The sequence below is a fragment of the Macaca fascicularis genome, chromosome 8 (genome assembly GCF_037993035.2).
Source record: "Macaca fascicularis isolate 582-1 chromosome 8, T2T-MFA8v1.1".
NCBI classification, from domain to species: Eukaryota; Metazoa; Chordata; class Mammalia; order Primates; family Cercopithecidae; genus Macaca; species Macaca fascicularis.
Window position 1 is genome coordinate 154440677 of NC_088382.1, and position 14340 is coordinate 154455016.

The 14340-nt window shown below is 47.9% G+C and overlaps 1 protein-coding gene across 16 annotated transcripts in view; it reads right to left on the reverse strand.

The window, feature by feature from the left end:
* The window catches only part of ZNF251 (zinc finger protein 251), a 50688-nt gene that overhangs the window by 26521 nt on the left and 9827 nt on the right, over positions 1 to 14340 (reverse strand). The gene's annotated exons all lie outside the window — the stretch shown is intronic.

A 14340-nucleotide genomic window follows, 5' to 3' on the forward strand; every position in this document is an offset into this window, starting at 1 on the left:
CTCAACTCACTGCAACCTCTGCCCCCCAGGTTCAAGTGATTCTCATGCCTCAGCCTCCTGAGTAGCTGGGACTATAGGCATGTGCCACCACGCCTGGCTAATTTTTAAATTTTTTTGTAAAGACGGGGTTTACCATGTTGGCCAGGCTTGTGTCAAACTCCTGGCCTCAAGTGATCTGCCCACCTCAGCCTCCCAAAGTGTTGGGATTACAGGTGTGAGCCACTGTGCCCAGCCTTGCAATTTACTTCAAAAGCAAAAACAAAGTAGATGGTGGGTCTGGTAGAGGGATAGTGGCATGGTAAATGTTAACACAGAACCTTGGTGGTGGGTGTATGAGTCTTCACCATAAAGTTCTTCCAAATGTGGTGTATGTCTGAAATCTTCCATAACACACTGGGGGAAAAGTGCTGTACATCAATTCTAGATAATCCAAAACCTATGCATGATTGACAAGTCATAGGAAAAAGATGAGTTGGCCAATTACATTAGACTGAGCGTTAGAACCTATCAGACCTCAAACACAAACCACAGTAGGTGACTTAATACTGGCAGCAGTAATAATTCACTTATATGTAATAAATTGTTGATAAAGGCCAGGCTGCATGGCTCACACCTGTAATCCCAGCACTTTGGGAGGCTGAGGCGGGTGGATCATCTGAGGTCAGGAGTTCGAGAGCAGCCTGGCCAACATGGAGAAACCCTGTCTCTACTAAAAATACAAAAATTAGCCGGGCGTGGTGGCATGTGCCTGTAGTCCCAGCTACATGGGAGGCTGAGGCAGGAGAATCGCTTGAACCCGGGAGGCAGAGGTTGTAATGAGCTAAGATCGTGCCCCTGCACTCCAGCCTAGGCAACAGAGCGAGACTCCATCTCAAAACAAAACAAAACAAAAATGTTGATAAAATATTACTTAAGTCGGCTGTGGTGGCTCATGCCTGTAATCCTAGCACTTTGAGAGGCTGAAGTGGGAGGATCGCTTGAGGCCAAACGTTTGAGAACTGCCTGGGCAAGATGTTGAGACCCCACCTCTAAAATAGACCCAGTGCAGCAGGCCTGTTTCTGAGCTGCCTCCACATGCATTATCCTCTTTGACATGAGCTCCGACTGCCATGAGGCCTCTGGCAGCCGCCTGACCTGAGTTCCCTACCCCTCCCTCTTAGTCCCTGCGGGTCAGAGGCCACCGCTCCAAGCCCACCTGCACACAGCTGCTTGACTGGACGCAAAACCTGGACTGACTGCGGAGCAGGAGCCCTCCTTGCACGTGTTTGCTCCAAACCCTGCAACCCCTCTTCTCCACCTGGGCTTCCACCCACACCCTGGAACCCAGGAGAGGCAGATGCCCCAGATCCTCGCCCTCCATCCTCTCTCCTCACGCCGACCTCCATGTGGCCTTCAGGCGTGCCATGTACCCCCAAGACCTGTAAGAAAGAAAATCCTTATTTTCCATCTTGTGTCTGATCACTGAAGAGGTTTTCTCAAGAGAAACAAAAGGAAAAAAGAATAAAAGACAAACCCTGGAACAGCTATCACAGTGGCTGGGATGGAGCGCGAGATGCCTTTCAGCTGCGCCTGGCTGACTAAAGTCACTGCCAGTGGGGACAACTACATCTGGGAACAGAGATGCCGCTAGGGTCGGTCCCACAGCCGGCAGCCGGCAGAATTTTAGGCTGTACGTGCCAGATGCCTAAACTGTGCACCCTAAATGGCTGTTGGGCGGGTAAGGGTGGCTCTGTGTTTCCGAAATCCTGACCGAGGAGGCACCCGCTCAGACCACGGTCCCTCTGTTGGGACCTTCCCATGCCACACCTGCCTGGTGTTTTCCTTTGTCCCAGTGCTGAGCTGAGGGGAGCTCCTGGCTATATGGACACCTCCCGTGGCATTCACAGGTATCCAGGTCTACTGCAGACCCAGACCATGGGCGATCCCTGCAGGGCTGGCCATGACCCCTTGCAAATATCCATGCTTTGTCCCTGTGCCTGTCGGCCCTGTCCCCCAACTCCAGGGGGTTTCACGGGTCTAATCCCTGGCATGGACTGGTGGGCAAAAGCAAATGCCCTGAGCACCCAGTCCCTGCCCCACCGGACGCTGGAGGCCGCCATCCAGCTCTTAGATGAGTGCAAGGCTCACAGCAACAGCATGGGCTGTACTTGGTGCCGCTGGTCCTGTGGTCCTGAGGCCTGGGGCTGACCCTGACACCAGAAAATGAAGGCGCTGGTGGGTGCTGACCCTGGTCCCACAGAGGCCGCTGGGACACCCTGGAGAGGGAGGTGCTGCCTGCAAGGTAGGGACACACAGAGGTCACCCTCAGATTCATCTGGCAATAATCTAAAAAATGTCAAAATCACAGGGGACGGGGGAATTAGAACTGGAGACCAAAATTCCTCTATGCTAGAAAATTCAAATTTGCCTTAAGGGATTTTGCAGGCTGGGTGCAGTGGCTCACGCTTGTAATCCCAGCACTCTGGGAGGCCAAGGTGGGTGGATTACCTGGGGTCAGGAGTTCGAGACCAGCCTGACCAACATGGAGAAACCCCGTCTCTACTAAAAATACAAAAATTAGCCGGGTGTGGTGGTGGGTGCCTGTAATTCCAGCTACTCGGGAGGCTGAGGTGGGAGAATCATTTGAACCAGGGAGGCGGAGCTTGCAGTGAGCTGAGATCGCACCACTGCACTCCAGCCTGGGGACAGAGCAAGACTCTGTTTCAAAAAAAAAAAAAAGAGATTTTACACTGGCCAGGCGCGGTGGCTCATGCCTGTAATCCCAGCACTTTGGGAGGCCAAGGAGGGTGGATCATCTGAGGTCCGGAGTTTGAGACCATCCTGGCCAACATGGTAAAACCCCATCTCTACTGAAAATACAAAAATTAGCTGGCCGGTAGTGGAGTGCGCCTGTAATCCCAGCTACTTGGGAGGCTGAGGTGGGAGAATTGCTTGAACCCGGGAGGCAGAGGTTGCAGTGAGCTGAGATCGCATCATTGCACTGCAGCGTGGGTGACAGAGTGAGATTCCGTCTCAAAAAAAAAAAAAAAAGATTTTGCACTGACAAAGTGAAAAGGGGGCTGACTCAGGGCATTTAGCACCGGGTCAGAGTTAGTGCTCACTCCCACAGAAATGTGTACTAAATTCCTCCAGGACACTGGCCCAGATCCCCCACATCTGTCCCTCAATGTGGCCAATCCCATGCCCACGAATCAGAAAAACCACTGATGAGGAAGCCTCACCGGGTGGGGACGACGGGCGCACTCGGAGGCTCCCTACTGTGGATACTCAAGGCAAGGCCCGGACTCAACCACCCACCAGTGACAACAGCCAGAGTTCACTGTGGAGGGGCCCTGGAGACCACACCCACCTCCTGCTGAGTGACAGCAGACAGTGCGAGGGGTCTGTTGTCTCTTTGAATGTCACTGCTGGGGGACCCTGGGACTGTCTCCAGTCCTGAAGAGGCTCCCCTCAGTCACATGGCAGCTCTGGACAAGACACGTGCAAAGGCGAGACATGGGCAGCTGCTCCCTGGTGCTCAGCAGTCACCTGCTGAGGGCCCCCAGCCTGACTTCGACTGACTCTGGCCCCCCACAGTGGGACCCAGGCCTCACCATTATTTTCCCTGAGCACCTGGAAACTTCCCCAAATCCCAGGACTAAGAACCAGACCCTCATGGGCCCCCAAGATGGGTGGCTGTGCCCAACGCCCTCATCATGGGGCAACCAGAAAATAAACACCTGGGCTCACGCAGCCACATTTCTGAAGGCTGAGGACCCTCGACAGCCTGTTCTCACAGAACTAATACCCTCCCTCCTTTCCCGACTTGAGAGAATGGCAGCCTCCTCATCCCTTAGCCTGGGGACTTGGTGGTCCTCCAGGGACTGTCCCACTCTGAGGGGACAATTGCCTTTTACTACTCTATTAATTGGGGCAAGAAAAACTTTCAGTACTTTATAAGGGGACCCAAGTCACAGCAGTTTCTGAGGAGCCTACAAAATGTAAAAAAGGGAAAGCTTTTAAAATAAAGGGAATCACGAACAAACCCTCGGGAGTTCACCTTCATTTTATTTTACTTATTTATTTATTTTATTTTATTTATTTTTGAGACAGAGTTTCACTCTTGTTGCCCAGGCTGGAGTGCAATGGCACAATCTCAGCTCACCGCAACTTCTACCTCTCGGGTTCAAGTGATTCTCCTGCCTCAGCCTCCCAAGTAGCTGGGATTAAAGGCATGCGCCACCATGCCCGGCTAATTTTTTTTATTTTTAGTAGAGATAGGGTTTCTCCATGTTGGTCAGGCTGGTCTTGAACTCCCGACCTCAGATGATCCATCCGCCTCGGCCTCCCAAAGTGCTGGGATTACAGACGTGAGCCACCGTGCCCGGCCTATTTTATTATTATTATTTTTTGAGACAGAGTTTTTTTTTTGTTCTTGTTGCCCAGGTTGAAGTGCAGTGGCACAATCTCAGCTCACTGCAACCTCCGGCTCCCAGGTTCAAGTGATTCTCCTGCCTCAGCCTCCCAAGTAGCTGGGATTACAGGCGCCTGCCACTATGCGTGGCTAACTTTTTTGTATTTTTAGTAGAGATGGGGTTTCACCATGTTGGCCAGGCTGGTCTTGAATTCCTGACCTCAGATGATCCACCTGCCTCAGCCTCCCAAAGTGCTGGGATTACAGGTGTGAGCCGCCGCACCCAGCCTATTTTATTTTGTTTAAGACAGTCTTGCTCTGTTGCCCAGGCTAGGGTACAGTGGCATGATCTTGGTTCACGGGAGCCTTGACTTTCCAGGCTCAAGCGATCCTCCCACCTCAGCCTCCCGAGTAGCTAGGATTACAGGTGCCCACAGCCACACCCGGCTAATTTTTGTATTTTTAGTAGAGACGGGGTTTTACCATGCTGGCCGGGCTGGTCTCGAACTCCTGGTCTCAAGTGATCTGCCTGCTTTGGCCTCTTAAAGTGCTAGGATTACAGGCATGAGCCACCGCGCCTGGCCCCTCACGACCCTTTAGATGCCTCCATTGGCACTACTTTTATTAAACATCTGCCACCCACGGGCTCTCTCTTCTTCCATCATGGGAGTGGGTGCCCTCATGCTCCTGGAACAAACCTAAGTCACCGGCCCTTCTGGTTGCAGCTGCCCACTGGGAACCCGTCCGCTTGCCACGTCCAGTAAAGACGGTGCACACCCCTCAATATCCCTTAAAACAAGGTGTGCTGGCCTGTGCCCAGTCATTAAAAACATGCTAGAAGCTAAGGTTACAAAACCACTCTCTCTCCCTTTAACAGCATAGTCTAGCCTGTACCCTAAATTAGTTCCAAAGAGTGGCGCTTACTTATTAATTACTGAAACTTACATGCCCAAGTTTCTCCAACAAAGGCCCCTCTAACTAAGATAACAAATTATTGAAGATATTCCAATGGTCCCAGGTGCACACTTTGTGGTCCTTGGTTTGGCCAATAGGTTTTATTCTATACCTATTACTGAGGAGTCTCAACCACAATTTGCCTTCATTTTCAAAGGAACACAATATCCCTTTACTCAGCTTCCAATGAGGTCCCCAATAGCCCAGCCAGTGCCCCAAACCTCTGCAGACAAGACCTGGATGAGGCATCTCTTCCACACTGTCATTTATGGCATTGTATTGATGACCTCCTGTTAAAAGGTTCCTTCTGAATAAGCTGTTCACATTCACACACCATCATAACCCAGCTGAAAAATAACGGTGATGGCCGGGTGCGATGGCTCATGCCTGTAATCCCGGCACTTTGGGAGGCCAAGGGGGACGGATCATGAGGTCAGGAGACCGAGACCATCCTGGCAAACACGGTGAAACTTTGTGTCTACCTAGAAAAAAAAAAATATGAAAAATTAGCCAGGCGTGGTGGCAGGCGCCTGTAGTCTCAGCAACTCAGGAGGCTGAGGCAGGAGAATGGCGTGAACCCGGGAGGCTGAGTTTGCAGTGAGCAGAGATTGCACCACTGCACTCCAGCCTGGGCGACAGAGCGAGATTCTGTCTCAAAAATAAATAAATAAATAAAAATAATGGTTATGAGGCCAGGCGTGGTGGCTCATGCCTGTAATCCCAGCACTTTGGGAGGCCGAGGCAGGCGGATCACAAGGTCGGGAGATTGAGACCATCCTGGCTAACACGGTGAAACCCTGTCTCTACTAAAAATACAAAAAATGAGCTGGGCGTGGTGGTGGGTGCCTGTGGTCCCAGCTACTTGGGAGGCTGAGGCAGGAGAATGGCGTGAACCCGGGAGGCGGAGCTTGCAGTGAGCCAAGATCACACCACTGCACCCCAGCCTGGGTGACACAGTGAGACTCCGTCTCAAAAAAAAAAAAAAAAAAAAAGGGTTATGGTATCACCCCACATAAAATACAGGGGCCAGTGCCTTCAGTAAAATTCTTGGGCACTGTCTGGTCAGGGTGCAGCAGATCCTATTAACTGTTAAACATAAACTACTGACACTGATACCACCCACAGGTCTTCGACAGACACATCGATTTGGATTCTTCATGTTTTGGAGACAAGAGTTTCCATATCTTACTCTAATACCCAGACCCTTTTATGCTATAACCTGTAAAGCAACCACCTCTCAGTGGGGAGGCCCCACAGCCCTTGCCCGGCCTGGCAGGCAGCCCAGCACACCATGCCACCATGCCTCCAGGTCCCACTCTTGCGTGGAAGCTCTGGCGACACCCACTCTGCCTCATGGAGTCTGTGGAGAAAACATGGTCCACCTGGTTGCCCATAGGGTTCTGAACTAAATGAGCCCCAAAGAGCAGCTCAATATGCCCCCTAGAAAGGCAAATGCTATCTGCCTATTGGGCGCAATTAGAAACTGAGGGTCCCACAATGAGTGGAAGCAGCACCCCTGTGGACTCCGATCCCCACCACGCCACAGCTCAGGACACCTCCCACCCAGCACAGGCAGGTGCCACCTTGCTGCATGGAAATGGCACCTGCGGGACCAGGCTGACCTGACACGAAGGGTCTTCCCAAACTCCAGGAGGGTGTGTGGCTTTACTCATACCCAGCCCCTTGCTCATGGTGTTGGAGGACCTGGCCGAGTCAGTCGAATTGGCAGCCTTGTGATGCAACATGCCTGCAAGTCCAAACTGCCTTCTGACCATAGATTTAGACTCAGTCAGGCAAGTGCAAACAGGACAGTTTTCTCATTCAAAGCAACCTCGGGGGGCACCTGTTTGTGGAAACAGGACGGTTCTCTTGTGCAGGGCAACTTTGTGGGGGCACCTGTTTGGGAAGAAGTTGCCTCCTAGGGCTTCCTCACCTTAGTCTGCGAGGGATCACCATAAATGCAGGGTGATACTTGAAACAGCGCCAGAGATGCGCAGAGCAGCCCTCCCAGGGAACTACAAGGCCTTCCTGACAGGGGTGGCCAACTGGGGGCACACCATCCATCCACCTGGATGGCCCCCATCTCAAGGGGGATGACATCGCTCCAACTTCAACACTGAGAACACAGACCCTCCCCGCTGCAGACTCCCATCATGACTCCACCCCCCAAACTAGCATCACAAATCACAACTCCACCCCCCACAAACTAGGATCAAAAGGGTTGCCTCTGCCCCAACTATGGACTTGCAACTAGACTCCAACCTACAGAGCTCTCTACAAAATATAGAGCCCAGGGATGCTAGGAATCTTATTTTGCTGAAATAGCCTATGCTTGACATATGAACTAAATGGAAACAAAAATGCCCAAAGTGCCGGAATTACAGGCGTGACCACGGCACCCGGAAACCTCATGTGTTTTGATGCTATAATCCCAGCACTTTGGGAGGCCAAGGCAGGTGGATTGCTTGAGCCCAGGAGTTCAAGACCAGCCTGATCAATATGGTGAAACCTTGTCCCTACTAAAAATACAAACATCATCTGGGTGTGCTGGAGTGCACCTGTAGTCCCGCTCAGGAGGCTGAGGTGGGAGGACCACTTGAACCGGGGAGGGTAAGGTTGCAGCGAGCCAAGTTCGCGCCACTGCACTCCAGCCTTGGTGACACAGCGAGGCTGTTTCAAAAAAACAAACAGAATTTCATTATCTGGTCCCAGTGGGAACAAAGTTTAGCTCTGAATCTTCTCATGTCTTCAAGAAACCGTAAAAATAACAACAGAAAAATACAAACAAGCAAAATGAATTTTTTTTTTTAAACTGCATTTTCAGGCTGGGCGTGGTGGCTCATGCCTGTAATCCCAGCACTTTGGGAGGCTGAGGCAAGTGGATCACCTGAGGTAGGGAGTTCAAGACCATCCTGGCCAACATGGTGAAACCCCATCTCTACTAAAAACAAAATTAGCAGGGCGTGGTGGCGGGCGCCTATAGTCCCAGCTACTTGGGAGGCTGAGGCAGGAGAATCACTTGAACCTGGGAGGCAGAAATTGTACTGAGCCAAGATGGCACCACTGCACTCCAGCCTGGGCAACAGAACAAGACTAAATATCAAAAAAGTAAAAATAGGCTGGCACGGTGGCTCGCACCTGTAATCCCAGCACCTTGGGAGGCTGAGGCGGGCAGATCGCCTGAGCTCAGGAGTTCGAGACCAGCCTGACCAACATGGTGAAACCCCGTCTCTACTAAAAATACAAAATTATCTGGGCGTGGTGGTGAGCGCCTGCAGTCCCAGCTACCCAGGAGGCTGAGGCAGGAGAATCCCGTGAACCCGGGAGGCGGAGGCTGTGACAAGCCAAGATGGCGCCATGACACTCCAGCCTGGGCAAGAAGAGCAAAACTCCGTCTCAAACAAACAAACAAAAACAGCAAAAAACAGAAAAAAAATTAAATAAAAATAATGAAATTAAAAAAAAAAAAAAGGACAACAGGAGGCCCTGGAGGCTGAGCTCCTCAGAAGTGCTGCCAAATGCAATGCCAAAAGGGAACAGTCCCAGTACCCGGAAGGGGCCACAGAAAAGCAGCACCACAAACGCAGATGGGCCCGAGATGGATCTCTAAAGTGTCCAAAAGGAGCTGGCCCAACCCAGGAAAGAGTATCTGTGAGCAGGGCCAATACTGACGATGGCAGAGCCCTGGGACAAGCCAACACACAAGCTTCAGAAAGCTCGGTGCCCAGGCCACAGTGGTGACAGCTCGCAGATAATGCCAGCAAAATGTAACTTGTGAAGGTACATGCTGGTGACCAGCTGCACAGAGGTACACACACACTCATACGCACACACATACTCACATGTGTAAACACGTACATACACACAGACGCAGATACACAAATACCCATACGTACAGAATCCACAGTCTCTACTCCAAATTTAACAAACACATAAAGAACCAAGAAAATAGAGCACATTTTTGTGAGAAAAGGAAATCAGCCATCTGACCCTGAAATGAGTCAGACGTTGAAACTAACAGACAAGGATTTAAAAACAGGAATTATAATTATCCTCAGTGAAGTAAAACAAAACAGGAAAATCTCAGGGAGTCAAAAGTCTCAGCAGAGACACAGAAATAATAAAAAAAAATAAAATGGTCATCCTGGAACTGAAAAACAGAATTTCTGAAATAAAGCATTACTTGACGGACTAACAGCTGAATGGGCACAATAAAGGAGAGTAAGTGAACTTTAATTGAGATGAACAGAAATTATCGGAAGAATACAGATAAAAATATTTTTAAAATAATAAACAGCCTTACAAACCTGTTACATAATTCAAATGGTCACTTATAATTGGTATCTAAGGAGACCAGAGAGGGAATGGTACAGAAAGAAATGTGAAGAAATAATGGTCAAAAGTTACCCAAATTTGATGAAAGACAGAAATCTACAGGATCAAGATGCTGTATGAACACCTAGCAGAGGAAAACCCAAGAGGCCGGTGCTGCAGCCCATCAGAGTCTACCTGCTGGGAACTGAACCGACAGGCAGCTCGCCTGGAAAGCAGGAGAGTGACCCCAAGACACACCACCAGCCAGGGATCCCGTGGTGACTCCTCATCGAAAGCCAAGGAGGCCAGAAAAGAGTAAAATAGCAGCTTTAAAGTGCTGAATGGGAAAAGGAAAAAAAAAAAAAAGCAAAATAAAGGTACTTTCATACACGAGAAAACTAAGAACTGGGGCAGCAGACTCGCACCATGAGAAATGCAAAGGTCTTTAGGCTGAAGGGAAATGATGCCAGCTAGAAACTCAGATCGTCAGAAAGGGATGAAGAGCACTAGAGATGGAAAATCTGGGGAAACACGAGATTGTTTGAAAATACTTTTATTTTTAGAGCATTTCACAGCAATATTAAGCAGAAAACACAGTTCCTACATACACCCCCCACACACACACACCTCCCCCACTACTTACCTCCCACAACACAGTGATACAGCATCACAATGAATGAACCCACACTGACACATCATTACTATCTAAACTCTCAGTTTAGGGCTCACTCTCGGAGCTGCGTGATCTATGGGTTTTGCATCTACCTCTGTAGTACTATATAGACTAGTGTCACTGCCCTGAAAATCCTCTGGCTCTACCCTGCTTCTCTGCTCCTTGGCACTGCTGATCTTTTTGCTCTCTCTAGTTTTGCCTCATCCAGAATGTCATATAGTTGGAATCATGCAGTATAGGTGTCCGTTGGTAAACAAAGGGGATTCAGCCCAAGACCCCCCATGTATACCCACATCCATGCATACTCAAGTTCCATAGCTGGCCTTTCAGAATCCACTTACATGAAGTCAGCCCTCTGGACATGTGGGTTTCACATGTGTTTGGTTGAAAAAATCCACATATAAGTGGACCTGGGAAATTCAAACCCATGTTGTTCAAAGGCCAACTGTATAATCTTTTCAGACTAACTGCCTTCACTTGGTAATGTGCATTTAAGGTTCCTCTGTCTTTTCATAGCTTGGTGGCTCATTTATTTTTATTTATATTTTATTTATTTTATTATTGAGATTGAGTTTCACCTTTTCGCCCAGGCTGGAATGCAGCGGTGCCATCTCAGCTCACTGCAACCTCCGCCTCCCGGGTTCAAGCGATTCTCCTGCCTCAGCCTCCTTAGTAGCTAGGATTACAGGTGCATGCCACCAAACCCAGCTAATTTTTGTGGGGCTTCACCATATTGGCCAGGCTAGTCTTGAACTCCTGACCTCAAGTGACCCGCCCACCTTGGCCTCCCAAAGTACTGGGATTACAGGAATGAGGCACTGTGTCCGGTCAATCATTTCTTTTTATCCCTGAATATGATTCCATTCTCTGCATATGCCACTGGTTTATTTACCCGCTCATCTACTGAAGAACATCTCGGTTGCTTACGAGTTTTGGTAATTATGAAATTATGAATAAGGCTGCCATAAATATCTGTGTGCAGGATTTTGTGTGGACATAAATTTTCAATTCATTTGGGTAAATACAAAGGGACAAAATTGCTGGATCACATGGTAAAGGTATGTTTAGTTTTGTAAGACTGTCGAACTGTCTTCCAGAGTGGCCACCGTTTTGATCCCCCACCTGCAATGAATGGGAGTTCCTGTTCCACATCCTGGCCAGCACTGGGTGTTATCAGTGACGTGGATTTTGGCCATTCTAGTAGGTGTGCAGTGGAATCTCATTGTTTTAATTTGCAATTCCTTAGAGACATATGACACTGATCTCACAATGCCCACCTGTCATCTGGGTATCTCCTTCCATCCGGAGTCTATTCAGGCCTTTAACCCATGTTTTAAATTGGGCTGTTCGTTTTCTTGAGTTTTTTTTGCATATTTTGGATAATGGTAGTTTATATGTGCCTTTTACAAATATCTTCTCCCAATCTATGGACTGTTTCTCATTCTCTTGACATTGTCTTTTTTTTTTTTTTTTTTTGAGATGGAGTCTGACTCTATCGCCCAGGCTGGAGTGCAGTGGCTCAATCTCGGCTCACTGCAACCTCTGCCTCCCAGCTTCCAGCGATTCTCCTGCCTCAGCCTCTGGAGTAGCTAGAATTACAGGCACCTGCCACTACACCCAGCTGGTTTTTGTATTTTTAGTAGAGATCCCAAAGTTGATGTTGTCTTTTACAGAGCAGAATTTTGTAATTTTAATGAAGTACAGCTTGTCAATTATTTCTTCCATGGATTGTGCCTTTGGTGTTGCACCTAAAAACTCATTGTCAAACCAAGGTCATCTCTTTTTCTCCTATATTATCATCTAGAAGTTTCATAGTTTTGTGGTTTATATTTAGATGATCCATTTTTCTATGGAATGAAATGTGTCCTGCTCACCCCAAATTCACAAGTTGAAGCCTCAATGTGATGACGTTTGGAGATGGGGCATTTGAGAGATCATTTGAGTTAGATGAGGTCATGAGGGTCGTCATGGCAGAATTAGTGCTCTTAGAAGAACTTGCCCTTTCTCTCTCTGCCATGTGAGGACACAGTGAGAAGGCAGTCATCTGTAACCTAGAAAGAGAGATCCCTCACCAGAAACTAACCATGCTAACACACTGATCTTGGATGTGTTGCCTCCAGAACTGTAAGAAAATAAGGCTGGGCATGGTGGCTCACGTCTGTAATCCCAGCACTTTGGGAAGCCAAGGTGGGCAGATCACCTGAGGTCAGGAGTTCAAGACCAGCACGGCCAACATAGCAAAACCCCATCTCTACTAAAAGTACAAAACCAGCTGGGCATGGTGGCAGGTGCCTGTAATCCCAGCTACTCAGGAGGCTCAGGCAGGATAATCACTTGAACCTGGGAGCTGGAGGTTGCAGTGAGCTGAGATCATGCCACTGCACTCTGACCTGGGTGACCAAAGCCTCCATATGGAGGGGGACGGGGAGGGGGAGGGGAAGGGAAGTGGAGGAAAGTTAGTGTTTTAAGCACCCAGCTTGTGGTATTGAGTCTGAGCAGAATAAGACACATTTTAAGTTAATTTTTTGCGAAGGGTGTCTAGATTCTCTTTTTTTGGCATGTGGATGTTCAGTTGTTCCAGCATCATTTGTTGAAAAGATTATCCTTTCTACATTGAGGTGTGTTTGTTCCCTTGTCAAAGCTCAGTTGCATATGTTTATGCAGGTTTATATCTGGGCTCTCTGCTCTGTTTCACTGATCTATTTTTTCTGTTTTTTTGACCAATATCGCACTGTCTTGATCACTGTGGCTTTACAGTCAAAGTACTGAAATTGGGTAGCATGGGTCTTTCGACTTTGCTCTTCTCCTTCAATATTGAGTTGACTATTCTGGGTCTTTTACCTCTCCTTATAAACATCAGAATCAGTTTGCTAATATCCACAAAATAACCTGCTGAGTTTTTTGGGTTTTTTTTTTTTTTAGAGACATGGTCTTGCTGTGTCAGCCAGGCTGGAATACAGTGGCATGATCATAACTTACTGAAACCTCAAACACCTAGGCTCAAGCAGTCCTCCCACCTCAGCCTCCCAAATAGCTGGGAATATAGGCACATGCCACCAGGCCTAGCTAACAAAAAAAATTTTTTGTAGATATGGCGTCTCGCTGTTACCTAGGCTGGTCTTAAACACCTGGGCTCAAGCGATCCTCCTGCCTTGGCCTCCCAAAGTGCTGGATTATAGTTATAAACCACAACTAGCCCCTGAGGTTGTGATTGAGAGTGTGTTGAATACATAAATCAAGCTGAGAAGGACTGACATCGTGATAATACTGAGTTTTCCTATCCATGAACATAGAATATCTCATTTATTTAGTTCTTCTTTGATATATTCTTATCAGTCTTGTATTTTTCCTCATAGATTTTGCACATATTTTGTTAGACTTACACCTAAGTATTTTATCTTTGGTGGTGCTAATGTAAATAATGTGTTTTTAATTTCAAATTCCACTTCTTCATTGCTAGTATAAAGGAAAATGATTAACATTTGTATATTAACTTTGTATCCTGCAACCTTGCTACAATCACTTATTAGTTGTAGGAGGTCTTTTTGCTGACTCATTCCGATTTTCCACACAGATGATCATTTGTAAACAGTTTTATCTCTTCCTTCCCAATGTGTATACCTTTTATTTCCTTTTCTGTCTTACTGCATTAACTGGGACTTCTAGTGCAATGCAGCAGTGGTGAGAGGGGACATCCATGCCTTGTTCCTAATCTTAGTGGAAAAGCTTTAAGTTTTTTTTTTTAACCATGAAGTATGATGTTAGCTGTAGGTTTTCAGTAGATGCTCTTTATCAACTTGAGGAAGTTCCTCTGTATTCCTAGTTTGTTGAATTTGTAATCATGAATCGAGGCTGGCTTTTGTCAAATGCTTTCTCTGCATCTACTGATATGACCATGTGATCCTTCTTCAGCCTATTGATGTGGTATATCACATTACATTAATTTATTTCCTAATGTTGGACCAGCCTTGTTAACCTGGGACAAATCCCACTTGGTCATGGTATA